Source organism: Mesoplodon bidens, assembly GCF_964165515.1.
Source record: "Mesoplodon bidens genome assembly, chromosome: 10".
NCBI lineage: Eukaryota > Metazoa > Chordata > Mammalia > Artiodactyla > Ziphiidae > Mesoplodon > Mesoplodon bidens.
In genome coordinates this window covers 19,642,944-19,658,378 of record NC_138172.1, presented here as the reverse complement: position 1 = coordinate 19,658,378, position 15,435 = coordinate 19,642,944, and the positions used below count along the sequence as shown (strand labels likewise).

The 15,435-nt window shown below is 38.7% G+C and overlaps 1 protein-coding gene across 8 annotated transcripts in view; it reads right to left on the bottom strand.

The window, feature by feature from the left end:
- The window catches only part of FOXP1 (forkhead box P1), a 596,443-nt gene that overhangs the window by 313,039 nt on the left and 267,969 nt on the right, over nt 1-15,435 (bottom strand). For 7 of the 8 annotated variants that reach the window (XM_081246281.1, XM_081246288.1, XM_081246289.1 and 4 more), the window contains one exon: nt 12,143-12,203. The exons of the other annotated variant lie outside the window; for it this stretch is intronic. The gene's annotated coding sequence lies outside the window, so the exon portion shown is untranslated. The remainder of the gene's footprint in view (nt 1-12,142; nt 12,204-15,435) is intronic. 8 annotated transcript variants of the gene reach the window in all.

Genomic DNA, 15,435 nt, shown 5'->3' with positions numbered 1-15,435 from the left:
AAATTGGTGCATTTTGAAAAGTACGCTGATAACATGTATGGAAAATCTATAAGAATTCCATCACTCTTCTTCTAGAAACTTCCCCCTATAGAATATATCTAAAGAAATGGAAACTGATAAACTTTTGTGCACAGATATGCCTACTGCAACATATTATAGAAAAACTGGAAATGACTCCCACACTCAACACTGAAGAGTTAATTAAATTTTATTATATCAAAAAAAATGATGTAGTATGCGGTCATTTAAGGTATCTTTATGACATGAGAAAATGCTCACCATGTAACGTTAAATTTAAAAAATGGATACACAATTCTATATACTGTACGACTGCAATTCTGTTAAATATGTGTACATCCAACGAAAAAGGAATTGAAGAAACTATATGTTATCCCCAGGGTCAGGATTCTTGATTATTTTTACTTTTGTGTTTAGTCAACTTTTCTACAATTTCAAATTCCCTATAATGAGCTGGTTTTTACACTTGTAATCAGAAAAAAAATGAAGTTTACAAGAATTTCCTATTCTATGTTCTATTACTAAGAACATTATAAGAACTAAACTAATGAAATCATATGACCCTTCAAGGTGACAATTCTGTATTGGTCTTTATGTGTTTTGATCCCACATAAGGAAATAAAGAGAGGATGTCAACCCCATGCCAGAAAGAGGGAGAGGGAGACTTCAGAGCTAAGCAGTTCCAATCAGTTAGACAGTGTGCACCTCAAAAACAATGACCAACATACCTTATAATCCTTTTCTGTGTCTCAGTCCTTGGAAAAACACATGTCACAAAGGAGTGGTTCCATGGGGTTAATCAGTCAGATAAGGAGAGAGTGGACACCTAAATTCTCATGCTATGTACAATACTCAACTATTTCAAAAATGCACAGTAGTTGTCAGCTGGCAGAAAGATTCTAACATTACACACATCTTCATTAAATATCCTTGTTAAGAAAAAATCAGGCTTCAGAGGAAGGACAGAGACAGGGAGAGAGAGGGAGGGAGGAGGAGGGACAAGGAGGAAGAGAAGAAAGAACAGGAAGCAGAAGAGGAGGAAGATGGAGAAAAAGGAGGAGGAAGGGGAGGGAGAGGGAGGGGAGGAGGGGAGGGAGGGAAAGTGAAAAGTGGGCATTTTCTGAATTAACATATGTAGATGCTGTTTTTCACAGTTAATATTTTTAAACACTTGTAAATGGTGTAATTTCCCTTAACACAGCTGGAAAAAGGAGAGTGCGTTGGAAATGAAACTTAAGAAAGGGCCATCTATATAAAAAAATACATTTTGGTTTTCATCAGGTCTGTTTTTCTTAAACAGTGAACTTTTTAATAGTGAAAATTTAACATTTCCACTTGTTTTTGATATTGCATCATAAAAGGAAGGAAGAGGTATATTAGAAGACAGAGGGAATCCCAAAACAGACAGCTACAATTACGCGGTGGCCAGGGGAACATCTTTCTCCTTTTCTGGGTCTCAGTTTCAGCTTCAGTAACTTACAAGGAATTGACCAGAGAGGGCTAACATTCCTTGGTTCTCTCTGAAGTTATAAATCTAAGAAATACTTCATTGAAATACTTCACTGAGTGGCCATTTGGGGACTTCAGTCTAGATAGGGGAATGGCCACAAAGGACAGAGGTACACAGCTCAATTTTAAACACACCATGAACCTCCCAGGAACTCAATAAATATGTGTTGCCTAAACAGTTAATAACAGCACCCCTAAGGTACGGCATGCAAGTAAACTTAAATTTTATACTTTAAAAGCGGTAGAGACATTTGAGTTTTCCAGAGTAAACTGACCAAAACTCAACCAAAGCAAATTTTGGAGATGCAAATGCAGGCAAAGTAAATTAATGGCTTGCTCTGGGAAAAGAGAAGGAGTGACATTTGGGATAACACAACAAAGAGAGGATGAATGGCTGTCCCTTGAAAGGACGCAAAGTTCCCTGCTCCCATGGTGGAAATCAAGTTGGGGAAGTGGGAAATATCAGATCAGGAGAAAAAGGCAGAGCGACTTAAAGTCCAGAAATTGTGAAATCAAAGTTAATGCAAGGTGTACCTCACCTTATTATGGAAAACACGTACAGTCGACACCAGGGGATGATTTTATGTGTCTCGAATTAATGTTAATATTACTTAAAAGTAGAGGGAGAAACTGAGTGATAACCTAAAATCCCAACATCATATTTCTAAAGCTAATTCAAGAGACTGAGCTATCTTGAGACATCCTATGCAGGCATACTGGCCATCAATAGTAACTGGAGGGGATCAGAAGACCCATCCTTGCAGGAATAGATAACACAAGAATGGAAATCAGCAAGATACCCTAAAAATAAGACCGAGATATAACAGTGATAACTTGGGAAAACACTCATGATAATTTAAGGGTAAAAGCAGGAAACAAAATAGTATATACAGTACAAGTAGTGCATATAAACAAATCTATATATACAAAACACTGGCAGGATACAGATAAAATGTTGAACTATTTAGGTGAGGTCACCAGTGAAATTTTTCTTCCTACATTTTCATCCTCTCCTAATTTCTTTTAATGCCATTTTATCATGAAAAAAAATTAAGAAGTACATTTATCATCTTCCACAAAGAGAGGATACTCTTACCTCAGCCAATACCACCTTAATGGTATTTAGTATCTAAATAGTGACAATGCATGTTTTTCATTATTTTACCTACAATTTCCTAGATGCTCGAAGATTTGGGATCAGCCTAGAAATCTCGAAAATGTTCACCTGTTTCAGAAGTTTTGAATGAGCCAGAGTCTTTGATGCTCTTAGTTAATTTGAAAGATGGATGAACCCATCAAAGACTACCTATATTAGTACAAGGTAAAGATGATAGACTCATGTGTGGCTCAGGCACCAACTAGTACTTTACTTATCGAGATATCAGGTTAACCACACCAAGCTATGATGTACTTTAGATGATTAAAGACAACGTATTTTAAGTTCAAGATGTAAGTATACATCTCCTTTTACCCCTGCCTTTTATTTGTATTTAATATCTGAACCATCGGATAAGAGAATGAGTTGCATGGCGCAAAATGCACAGGATTCCATCAGGAAACAGTGAGTTTTTCTCTGATCACTTCCCACAGGCTGTCCTATGACCTAAAGGTCAGAGCTAGACCCTGTCCGAGTGGGGCTGCAAGAGGTGGAGGCACATGTGATGATCTTAACAAATAAGAGTGCTGAGCAGGCACTATTCCTGGAAAAATCATTCTAGATGCCTAATTTCCAAAAGCAGACAGGTAGCTGTATGAAGCCAGGAGTGAGATTCAACCATTTTTGACTCCTGTTAAGGTTATCAGTGACTTTCATGTTCAGAAACCCAGTGGTCAGTTCTTTGTCATCATTGCTTTTGACCTCTGCGCAGCACTGTATACAAGTGCCAATGTTCTCCTCCTTTAAACAATGTCCTCAATGGGGTTCTGGTTCTCTGGAGTCCTGGAGTTTCCCTCCCATCTTTGACCTCTCCTCCGTGTCTTATGCTCAAACCTCTTAATGGAGTTGGCTTCAGAACCCACATCCTGGAGCCCTTCTCTTCTTTATCGACACCACTGTCCCCTGCCTTGGTGAGCTCACCTAGGTTCATGCCTTTACTGACACTTACACATTCTTATAAAGCTTCAACGTATAGCCCTAGCTAAGACATTTCTAGACCCACATATCCAAATGCCCACTTGATATCTCAGACTGGGTGAGAAATAAGCGACTCCAACCTCACATGTCTACAGCTATACTCCTGGTATCCCCTGCTTCCCTTGTCCACTCTCGACAAAGATGCTTGGCTTGACCAAACTTGAATCAGGCTTCTGAACCCATCTGTGCACTTCCTTGTAAAGCCCAGTTTTAGCAAGAACCCTGCTCAGTCAGTTTAACCAGAACTCTCTCACCTTTGATATCTGATCACCCCTGATATCTGATTGGGTTCCTCACTCTCTACCATCCTCCAGGTGATGTCGAGTCACCCTAGCTTATCTTCAGCAAGAATCTTGTTAGATCAGCTTAGCCAGAATCCCCTCTTACTCCTGATGTTTCCTTCTGGCAACTGTCCATCTACTGACCCCCCCCTCCCCGCTTCTTGGCTATAAATTCTCACTTGCCCATGCTGTATCTGGGGGTGAGGTCAGTCTCTTCTTCCTCCTATAAAACCTCACTGCAGCGTCCCCTACACCTATCGGGAAGGTCCCGAATAAAGAAGGCACTACCATCTTTAACGAGTGAAATTAAATAATTTTTTCCTTTAACACCCCCAAACCTGTTCCCCCACAGGCTTCCATATTTTGGTTAGTGGCAGCCCCATCCTTCCAGCAGCTGCTTAAACTGAAAGTCCTCAGTCTTCTATCTGACTTCTTTCTTTCTAACCACAATCAAACCATCAGTTGACACTCCCCCATCACACAAGACAAAAATCTTGGGAGTAATCCTTGATTCAACTGTTTTCAAACTTCACATCCATTCCACCAGGAAATCCTTGGATTCTACCTACAGATAAATTCAAAATATAACTACCAAACTAAATTTGTTAGAATTTCATAGATCCCCTTACACCTCTACTGCCATACTGATCCTGGCCGTCACCCTGTCTCACTGAGAATTATCACAGCAGACTCCTACCACGTCTTCTGGCCTATCACCTCACCCACCCACCATCTACTTTCAAAACAGCTTCCAGGGATTCCCTGGTGGTGCAGTGGTGAGGAATCCGCCTGCCAATGCAGGGGACACAGGTTCGAGCCCTGGTCCGGGAAGATTCCACGTGCCACGGAGCAACTAGGCCCATGAGCCACAACTACTGAGCCTGCGCTCTAGAGCCCGCAAGCCACAGCTACTGAAGCCCGCGTGCCCTGGAGCCCGCGTGCTGCAACTACTGAAGCCCACGTGCCTAGAGCCCGTGCTCCGCAACAAGAGAAGCTACTGCAATGAGAAGCCCGTGCACCGCAAAGAAGAGTAGCCCCCGCTCGCCACAACTAGAGAAAGCCCGTGCACAGCAACGAAGACCCAACACAACCAAAAATAAAAATAAATAAATAAAATAAATTTATTTTTTAAAAAAACAAACAAACAAAACCATTTCCAGAGTGATCCATTTAAATCGTGACTCACATCTTGTCCCATCTCAAAGCCTATCCACGGCTCCCTACTTCACTAAGAGATTAAGAGTCCAGTGAGCCTTAATGCCCTACTAGGTCTGGCCCTGTTACTTCTTGTCCTTGTCCCCCACTACTCTCCTCCTTGGATGACCTTGGTTTGGCCATAGTGGCCAACGTACTCTTTTGAGAACATGCCTTATCTTTGCTCAAATGCCTGTGCTTCAGTTAGACTTACCCTGACCATGTACAGTTGCAATCCCCTTCCCCCTGGCAACTGGACCTCCCTGATCCGCCTATATTTTCTCCACCACACCTGTCACATCTTATTTATTTATTCTGTTCCCCTACCTGTCCACACCCCCTAGAGCCATAAGCAGAGGCCTTGTCGCTGTGTCATTCACTGCTCTATTCCCCATCAGCTTGAGCAAAACTGCCCAACAGAAATACAATGCCTGCCACATAGGTAAATGTAACCATACTGGAGAAAGTCAAAAGAAACCGTGAAATTAATTTTAATATTTTACTTAATCCAATGTATCTAAACTATGCTCATTTTAATGTGTAATCCGTAAAGAAGAGTTATTCAAATATTTCACATTCTTTTTTCCATACAAACTCCTTGAAAGGCTTTGTGGATTTTAAGCTTACAGCATGTAAGTTTGGGCTAACCGCATTTCAAGGGCTCCATAGCTACATGTGGCCAGTGGTTTCAATACTAGACAGTGCAGCTCTATTCTACTCTATTTGTTTCTGCTCTATTGTATACTTATTCTATTTTTCTTTTTAATTCTTGGGCACAGCCCACTGAATTGATTTCCCAACCCACAAATGGGTCCCAGTGTGCCCTGTGAAAATCACTGCTCTAAATAAACTTTAAAGAGTGTCATTTGTAATGAATGGATTTTATTTAGGACGCTTCCTTTGGCCTCCAGGGACTGCTCACAATACTTTACAAGAGAAATTGACTTCCAGAAAAGAGCGGGCTGGAGGAAAGGGTGAGGAAGTGAAGATCCATGCCAGTCCATGAACCGAAATCATCACAGTCCATATCCAATGATGCAAGATTTTTTAAAATTAAAAAGTAATTTTAAATAACTCACTCCACTGTCAAGACAATTAACAAAACACCTAATTACCTGTAATTACATACCATATACATGCTAATATACAACACACAACGGAAAGTCTGCATAACCTTCACACTTCAAAAAGAGTGCAGCTGAATAGAGCACAAATACTTCAAGTTTTTCATTTTTCTCCCCCTCACTCTCAACCCATGCAAAGGCCATGGAAGTACAACAGTTCAGATCAAGGACACAGAAGTACAAACTTAAATGATTAATTTCATTTTCCGTTTATGAAAGTCCTACTCACCAGCAGACTTTTAAAAAGACACCATCAACTTCAAATCCAAACTCAGCCCTGGGCAGAAGGTGTCAACTTCTAAAACAGACTCAAAGTAAGGATTCTACCATTGATATACCATTTCCTCCCTGAAGGTCCTGGATGTTACTAGATACATTAGAAAGCATGCAGTCAAGGTTACCACAGATGTGCTACCCTAAACAGGGTTTTGTTTTTATACATTTTTGAGCTTCAGATTCTCTCTGAGATTTTTGAATTGCCAAAGAAAGGCAATACTTCCTACATCTCTGGTAAGCTGTTAGGTTTTCACCTAAGCTGAGAACTTCTTCCGAAGATGCTCAAGGTAGGCAGTTTCAATATTTGCGCCCTTGGCAGATGAAAGAGCAAAAACGTCATTTAAAAAACATGACTAAAACCATTTGTTATTTGTATTTTTACCGTTCACTGTGAAAAATATGGCTACTTGATAACTGTTGCAAATGTTGTCTTTACTACAAAACGTGCCTTCATGTACATTTCAACAAGTAACTTCTGCTTGAAAAAGAACTCTATTGAGCATATTTCTCTGGAAATCAATATTTAAAATTTATTTTCTTTGAAACGAACATTCAAGAGAGACAGCTCTTGTTTACAGAGTTACTGAGTTTAGCATTATGGCTAACAATGTTTAAAAACAGCTAACTTAAAATGCAAACATTTAAATTCTGAAGTTTAACTGTTGGGAGGCCAAGTCTATTTCTATGGAAATATAAACAGCATGAAAACAGTAATTTTCCCCCCAATGCCATCCCTTGTGAGACTATTTCAGGCCACCATTTTGCTGGATTTAGGAGTAAGAACTCTGAGGTTGTAGGACAGTTAAAACTTTAAATGCTTTGGATGAACCTTGAAGACATTATGCTAAGGGAAAGCAGTCAGTCACAAAAGACCACATATTGTACGATTCCATTTATGTGAAATATCCAGAAAAGGTAAAACTCTACAGACAGAAAGTAGATTCGTTGTTGCCAGGGGCTGGGTTGAGGGGATTAACTGCTAGTTGGTATGGGGTCTCTCTCTGAGGTGATGAAAATGTTCTAAAACTAGACTGTGATGACGGTTACAAACTCTGTAAATATACTAAAAACCATTGAACAGTACACTTCAAATGAGTGAACTGTAATGTGTGTGAATTATAGCTCAATAAAGCTATTAACAAAAAATTAACATGCCTAATAACATTCACAACCACACTGGCATGAAAGATAGAAGGAAATCAAGTTAGTCTAACTTAGCTTTCCGATAACAGTAAAATACATAAATTCCTGACACCCTGGTCTCCGTGTTAGAGAACACTTTCTCACAGCAACCAGTATTTGCCCTTGCGAATACCTGTCACCATCATCGGTAATGTCTGTCTTCCCCTTTACAACATAAACTCTAGGAGGACAGAGACAGTATCCTTCTTATGTAGTGCTATGATCCTAGCACCTAGCACACAATCATCAATAAGTACCTGCAGTAAGAATTAACATATATACACATGTAGTATGTACATTTGTATGTATGTATGAGTGAATGAAATTACTGGACTGAGGCATTTCAACCAATCAAGTTGCTCGTGTCCTAATTGTCCCCTGAAATCTGTTCTCCAATTCTCCCATGCTCCTGGCTAGCCAGCTAGAGACATTTCCCAGCAGTCCTTGCAGCTTCTTGTGAAATGATCATAATCTTACCAATTAAACGTCAATGGATGTGATGTGTGCAATTTTTAAATCATTTGCTTCAAAGAAAATTGCTTGCCTTGGACTTCACTGTATTTCAACCATGTAGATAAGGACAAAGGCCCAAAGCAGGGAAGCACAAAAGAGAAAAGAACCCATCCAGTCAAGCTAGACTGGCCAGATTATTAGATGAGACAGGGAAGTAAACTTCTATTTGATTTAAAGCCATTGTATGTTGGAGTCTTTATGTTATATCAGCCTAGTCTTAACTCTGAGTGTTACAACCCAGGCCTGGGTATATGAGTATGAAGGGGAGGCAGGATGGAATTCGACGCTTAACTAAACTGACTGGTCGTTTCAGCCAACGTGGTCAGCTGGTATCACTCTTTCCCAGTGTCTTTATAACAACTTCATGAATAGACAAATAATTCAAATGCTTAATGCTATAAAGAGGTCATTTTGAATGGATTTAACTCAGAATATCGTTGTCACTAAGTAAACATCTGAATCGCGTAAATATACACTTTCAAAAGAACCAGTGAATACATTTAAAATGGCTGGATAGCTATTTTTAACTTTGTTTGTAACCAAGAAATAATTTGTAATATGTAAGACACAATGTGTGAAGTCTATAAAGATGCCTTATTGCTCCTTAATCTAACAAAAAAATAGCTCAAACTGGGGGTGGAAGAAAAACTGCAATGATCACCCTTTCTTTTAGATTGTTTTTTAACTTTCTCATTAACAAGTTGACTATAAAACTGAAGCGACACAAAAAATGAAGTATGAAGATGACCAATATTTAAAGAATAACCATTTAACTGTAATCTATATGAGCTTCATGATTATCATCAATTAACTCCCACTGTCATTCAGAACTGAATCCAAGACAATGCATTTCACAAATTGGATTTGAAGTTTTAGCAAAAACCTGCGTGGGTGAATTGCAAATGTTTGGGGGAAGCAGGGGGAAAAAATGACACAGAAACCTATATATTAAACCACCAAACCAAGGCAGCCATGATAGAATGGCATCAATACAATTGTGACCAGAGCAAGTTGTCTTTTTAGCTCCAGTCTTGATATTTTACATGACCTTGGATAAGTTACTAATGTGACCAGTTTCCTAGTTTGTAAAGTGGGGATTATAATAATTACCGGCTACCTCTCAGGGATGCCAGCAACCAGACCCATTTTGTAAAGTGCTCATATCTACTTGGAAGAAATTGTTCTATCACTACCAAGTATGATGAGTGTTATTTATGATCTTTCTGAATCTAACTTGGAAAAATGTCTTCATCTGGTTTTCTGAATTTTCCTGGCCACTTTTATGCACATAACCAGTTGTTCCCAGAGTGCCACCGTAGGCACATTTATTTGCACTTATGCTGACTGTTAATGAGTCCCAGATTTTGAATTTGGGCATGCCACTGACTGAGGAGCTCCTGGTATCTGAAATCTCTCTCCTTTGAGTAGTGTGTAAGATGGTGCTGGTCTCTTGACCATCACTGGACAGCACAGTATCTTTGTTTAAGGTTTGTTCACTGGGACTAAGCATCCTATCCATTTTATAAATTTTTTTAGATTTTATCTTTTTAACAAATCTTTTTTTCCTTCATTTATAAGAGGTCAAGATATGTAAGGATTAGTTTTTGAAGGATCCTTGAGCTTGTTAAAAGGTAAAAGAGTACATGTAGGTTATTATTTATTTCTCTATATATCTTATTTCTAAAAAAAAAACTGAAAAGGGAGTCAAAACACAAATGGAATTGATATTGTAGAAGAAAAACAGTTAAATAATAAAATGTTAATTGGGAGCAGGAAAAATGAAGTTGACTTAAAAGCAGAATATCAACAACAAAAAGTTGAAGTTAAAAAATACTACTAAGCTTAAGCAAAAACTCTTACTCTGAGGTTCCTAGCAGTCAAGACAAAAAGAAAAATTAGATGAATTCGTTGTTCAGCTTCCTTTGTTTTATGGAAGGAGGCATCAGGAGGACAAAATTTTTCTGTTCTCCTTAAATTTGACAAAGGGCTCCTGATTTGCAGGATACTGTATAATACACCATGTTCTTGACAGTAATTATAAAAAAGCTTGTTTTTTTCCTCCACATGGACTACTTTCTTAGTCAACTAATAACAAATTCCTGAAAACTTTTTTTTCCCCCAAACTTGCCCTTGACTCATGATATCTTTAACCTTGAACAGTATCACGGAATTGGGAAAAATCATACTGCACAAATGCAGATATTTTCACGTCATGGGTGTAAGCATGGTCATTAGAATGACATTTGTCAGGAGAAAAATAATTTATGCTTACAGGTGATTCCACATAAAACAATGAAAACCTACTCATTAAGCCCATTTTTGGAGCTGGAGCGATATTTCATCTTTTCAACCACTTTTCCAGCTTTGTTTGATCACAATTTTTAGCTGCACCAGAAACTTTTGCTAACAGCACAAAATGAGTTCAGCACCTGGCATGGCTTTCAATGAGGAACACCTTGGATTGAGATCTTGCAGGGATCACAGACACCAGAACACACAACATGCAGCTGACTAACCGTGGCAGAGACAAAATGCCCACAAAACAGGAAATAGTGACTGGATAGCCTTTTACAGAAGGCGGCTGCAGAGACCTGAAGTAGACTAAAACTGGGAAACTGGGAAGTGCTTTGCCAGAAATCATGCTAGGTAGGACCTGGGAGGCCCAATGTCTGGTTGGAATCAACCCGTTCCATGCCAGAACATCTGAAAGGTAACATATCCTCTTTGGAGGACAATTAGGTGCTTCCCACATGGTTTAATTTAAACAACAAAGATAGTGAAATGAGGAAAGTTGGTTGGATTTTTTGGGCCCAAATCAAATGTGCCAGAATGCAACTGGATAATGCCTTCTAGAACCCCCAAACCCTGGGTGAGATTAAAAACAAAACCCATCTAAGAATCTTCATATTATCAAAGTTTCACAAAAAAACCTTGCTCAACTGAAGAATAAGAAGTCTGTATCCTACGAATTCATAAACTCTAGTTTGGTAAGATCTGAGCAAAGGCTTTGTGTAGTAACCAGGCTGGCAACTAAGTGTTTTAAAGCAGACACAAATCTACTCAATCAAATGGAAACACCATTGGCCAAGATTCAAAAATAAAATGAAGACGCTTGCTCCTTGAGAAACATCAGACTTGAAAGTGACCTGCAAGATGAACCTGAGGGAGGCAACCTCTGCCCTCACCGGAGAGATACTTTGGGAATCAAAAAAAAAAAAAATGTAGCCTCCAGAACCGTTTTAACCAGAGTGCTTTCTTTGCCCCTGCTCCCAAAAGTGAGTTTGAGAAAATTTAACTTAGCTTTAATTCATCAAGCTACACTAGTCTCTGAAAACTTCTAATTTTAAAATCAAGTACTCATTTGATTTTCAAGCAAGGTCAAGAGAACAAGGCAGATGAGCGCTGACATCACAGGGACATGCCCCACGCCACACGGCAGTTACATCAACGCGGCGTGTTGCTATGGTGCCTATTAATTTCTGAAAGAAGGGATTATAAAGCAGCCAGATGAACATCCATCGGATGACACCACTTCAGCACAGAAGACGGACATGCGTTACTCCTGTTTGCAGCAAGTTAATTTTATGAATCACCACTTTTGTGATGTGAATATTCCTTTCTAACTTTAAACCTACCAAGTCAACAACCAAAAAAAAAAAAAAAAATCGACTTCCACAAACAGGGGGAAAGTTTGATAATATTTGGCGGGGGGAAATGTGACTATGTGAACCATTTGTTAAGAGCAATCTTTTCTTTAAAGGCCTCAGAAAATATGCTACATACATACTTACACACAAACCAATACACGTATATTTGATAATTACGTAGATCCGAAAAGAACTGAATTAAGACGCCTAGAAGTTGGTAGATAGAGTCCTAGATGTAATTCCACTAATCATATTTGCATTTACCTTTTTTGGCTTCTGTAAAGCAATCTTCTGTTATAGTCACCTCAAAAGGTCACTTCTTACCCTGAAAACAAAAGAGAATATCAAAATCTGAATGTCAAGACAAAGTAGCAACAAAGTGCCTATTTGCCTGGGAGAGATGCAAGAAAACCAACCAAAGAACTCAATTCTGTTTAATGGCAAAAGACTCTCAGAGTTAATAAAAACCAGTGTCAAGACCTCCACTTACTGGACCATGTGCCTTTGAGCTCTTCAAGACGATAACAACAACTTGGACGGAAAAAGTCAAGATGAAGCATTTCACATTTGCCTATGAACTTTTTCTCATCTTGTTGTCTGTCAATTTATTTCATTTGGAATAACATGTGAGTCATAGGCCTTTGTTTTTGGAAACCAGACTGCTACTTGAACGTGTCTTTGTTTGGTTAACATCCACGACATCTCTAATTTCATTAAAGCAGAGGCTTATTTTTTTCCCCCTTGCAAGAGTGTTAGTTCTTATAGACAAGATGCTTTATGCCACTCTGGACCTTTCAAAATGAATAAAAGCACCACAATTTTCAGCTTGCGGAGGGGTGAGGGGGTTCATCGGTGGGTGAAAGCTGTTCACACAATGTTTTCCACTTGGCATACTTCTACCAGACCTACTAAGTTCAATAAAAATGGCTTGTGTCAGATGAAATCAACAACTGAAATCAAGCTTCCTAAAACACAAAGGAAGCACGGTACACATCTAACTCCTGCATCTGCACACTGCCTTATGCAAAACAGTGTATAATCCTTTAAGAAACATTACAAGCTGCCTCTCTCTGCCCATGTAACTGGGATCAACATATGGCACAAGTGAAAAGAAAAACATTTGTTTATTAATTTAGATCAAGTTACCAACAGGGTACAGGATTCATTCCACATCGATTGACCAAATGCTCATATATACATATATTTTCTTAAGATGGTGAAGTCATACCATCTTATTACTAAAACGTTAGTATCCTTTTGCTTACTCTTCAGAACAATATGTAATGAAGTGGTTTAAATTTGATACAGAATATATCTCTGCTCATCCCTCGGCTGTTGGCCTTGAATGTGGAAAGGCAAACATCACTGAGAAGAGTTAAATCTTATTTCACTAGGGCTAAAAATTTGAAAGTGGTACTTTGGTGTGTACTATCTTTGAGGAATTGATCGGAGGCCAATTTATGACATTTCCACAAGCAAGTGTATGCAGATTCTTGCCATTAAGATTGGGAAAAAATGCAGGCTCTGAGTGAAATCATAATTTTCATGTTTACTGTAAGAGGAAATTGGAGGTTTTCACCATAAATGTTCACCATTTGGGTGGGGGAAAACCCTAGCTCTGGGACTTGAAATTACTGTTTTGCAACCTGCCCCGAACCTTTTTGTTTTGACACAAAACAATTCAAATCGAAAATGAAAATTGTGTGCTTTACTGCTGAGGTGTGTCGCCAGGGATTGGTTTCTCCAGCGGTGAGAACTTGGTTAGAGCGCAAATGGTGATAAGAAAACAGAGCTGTGATGGTCGGGTCCTCGAGGTAATGCTGAGATCTACAAAGCAGCCCCGCCCCACGCCAATAAGAAGAGCTCATGAGACACGAGGCACGGCAACCGTCTCACACAACAGAAATTTCCATCTCCACCACTCATCCAATCTTAAATGGAAAGTAAGTGAACTCTGGCAGACCCTACTCAATTCAGGGCAAGAACGCCCTTTCTCCCTCCTTTTCACTTGAGATGTTTTCCAACGTGTGCACTCTAAGCTAATTTTCATTTTTATCTATTGAGTTGCATCTCTTTTTGCATTTTTGGCAGTCAGGTCTGTAGTATCAGACTTTGCAATGCAGATAAGATTGCATTGCAAAGATCATATAGGCCTGGCAAACAATTGCAACTTATTAAAATTTAATGTTTGTAAAAAAACCCAGAAAAACAAAAAAAGCTGCTGAAAATGCTTACTTTGAATAAAGTTATCTCTAGTGTTGTATTCAAACCTGCAGAACATTTCCAGGTAAATACTGCATCTGTTTCTCTACTCACCTATAGCTACCTAGAACAGTAGGTAAGTGAACACAGAGCAAAAGTATAAGCTGGTTCCCCCTCACAGATTTTATTAGCGTAATTTTTCCCTGGAGGAAAAAAATTAATAATAACTATATTATACAATTGACCCTCCAACTTATAATCACTAAAGCAATACAAATTTGGCTACATTTAATTTTTACTTAGACATAAAAAATTGGCAGTGGGATACAAACCCTATTTTCTTCCATTTTGAAGTTCCATAAATTTTAATGCAAATGTACATTTGACCACTCATTAATTTATTTCTGTTGATTTTAGTTTTTAGTATACATTAGCAAAGTAATCTAAAAGATATTTTTCCAGCTTTGCTGAGAAAAGATTAATAGTTCAACAGCTGTTTGCCATCATACTAAATTAAATGAAATGTGTCAATATAATAGACAAGAAAATTAGGGAGTAGTTCTGGGGCCTGAGTCTGCCTCATTACTAGCCTACAAGAATCAGAAATCAACAACTAGGAGAAAAATCTGCATTTCATTTTTTCCAAAGCATAAAACTTCCATTTCCAAAACTGCTATTAAAAACAAAACAAAACGAAACACTTCACCTTATCAAATATATCAACTACATACCTGCATGTTTACTGGCAGCACAAGCACCAAAACTAAAAATTAAATGATTACGTAACGCTTTTAAGTTAAAAAGAAAAAGAAAAATGTTGCCCTGTAGCCTCCTCTTGTCTCCTCTTAGAAAAAAGGCTGGCACCAGATGAATTTCATTTTTTTTTCTTTTTCTCTCTGTCTTAAGTTTCCTATTGGTTTTAGGTTTTTAAAGGTGAGCCAGGGATACGGTAAATAGAAATTACTTATTTTCCTTGATGTCATTCTCTGTACAATTAAGATCCTGTGAACACCAGAAACTGTTCTGAGTGTGGCCTCTTAACTATTGTTTGCGATAATGTTATTTACCTAAAGCTCTTTCTTGACCATAAAGACCTTGACCACGACATTACCCTTCAGCTGAGATCCCTAGGTTAGGAGACTAATGTACCTTCCTCTTCCTCTGTCTCCCCAGCTCCCCCTATTCCCCATTAGGAATTTCACTCTCTAGACCCCTTAGGTTACTACAATGCTTCAATTTCATACTTTCTATCAGTATATTTGCCCTTAATTTAACCAGTGTGACCCTGCCAACTGGTATGGCCTAGCTGGAAACGAGGTGCAGGTAAACATGGAGGTGTGATTTTATTTCACAAG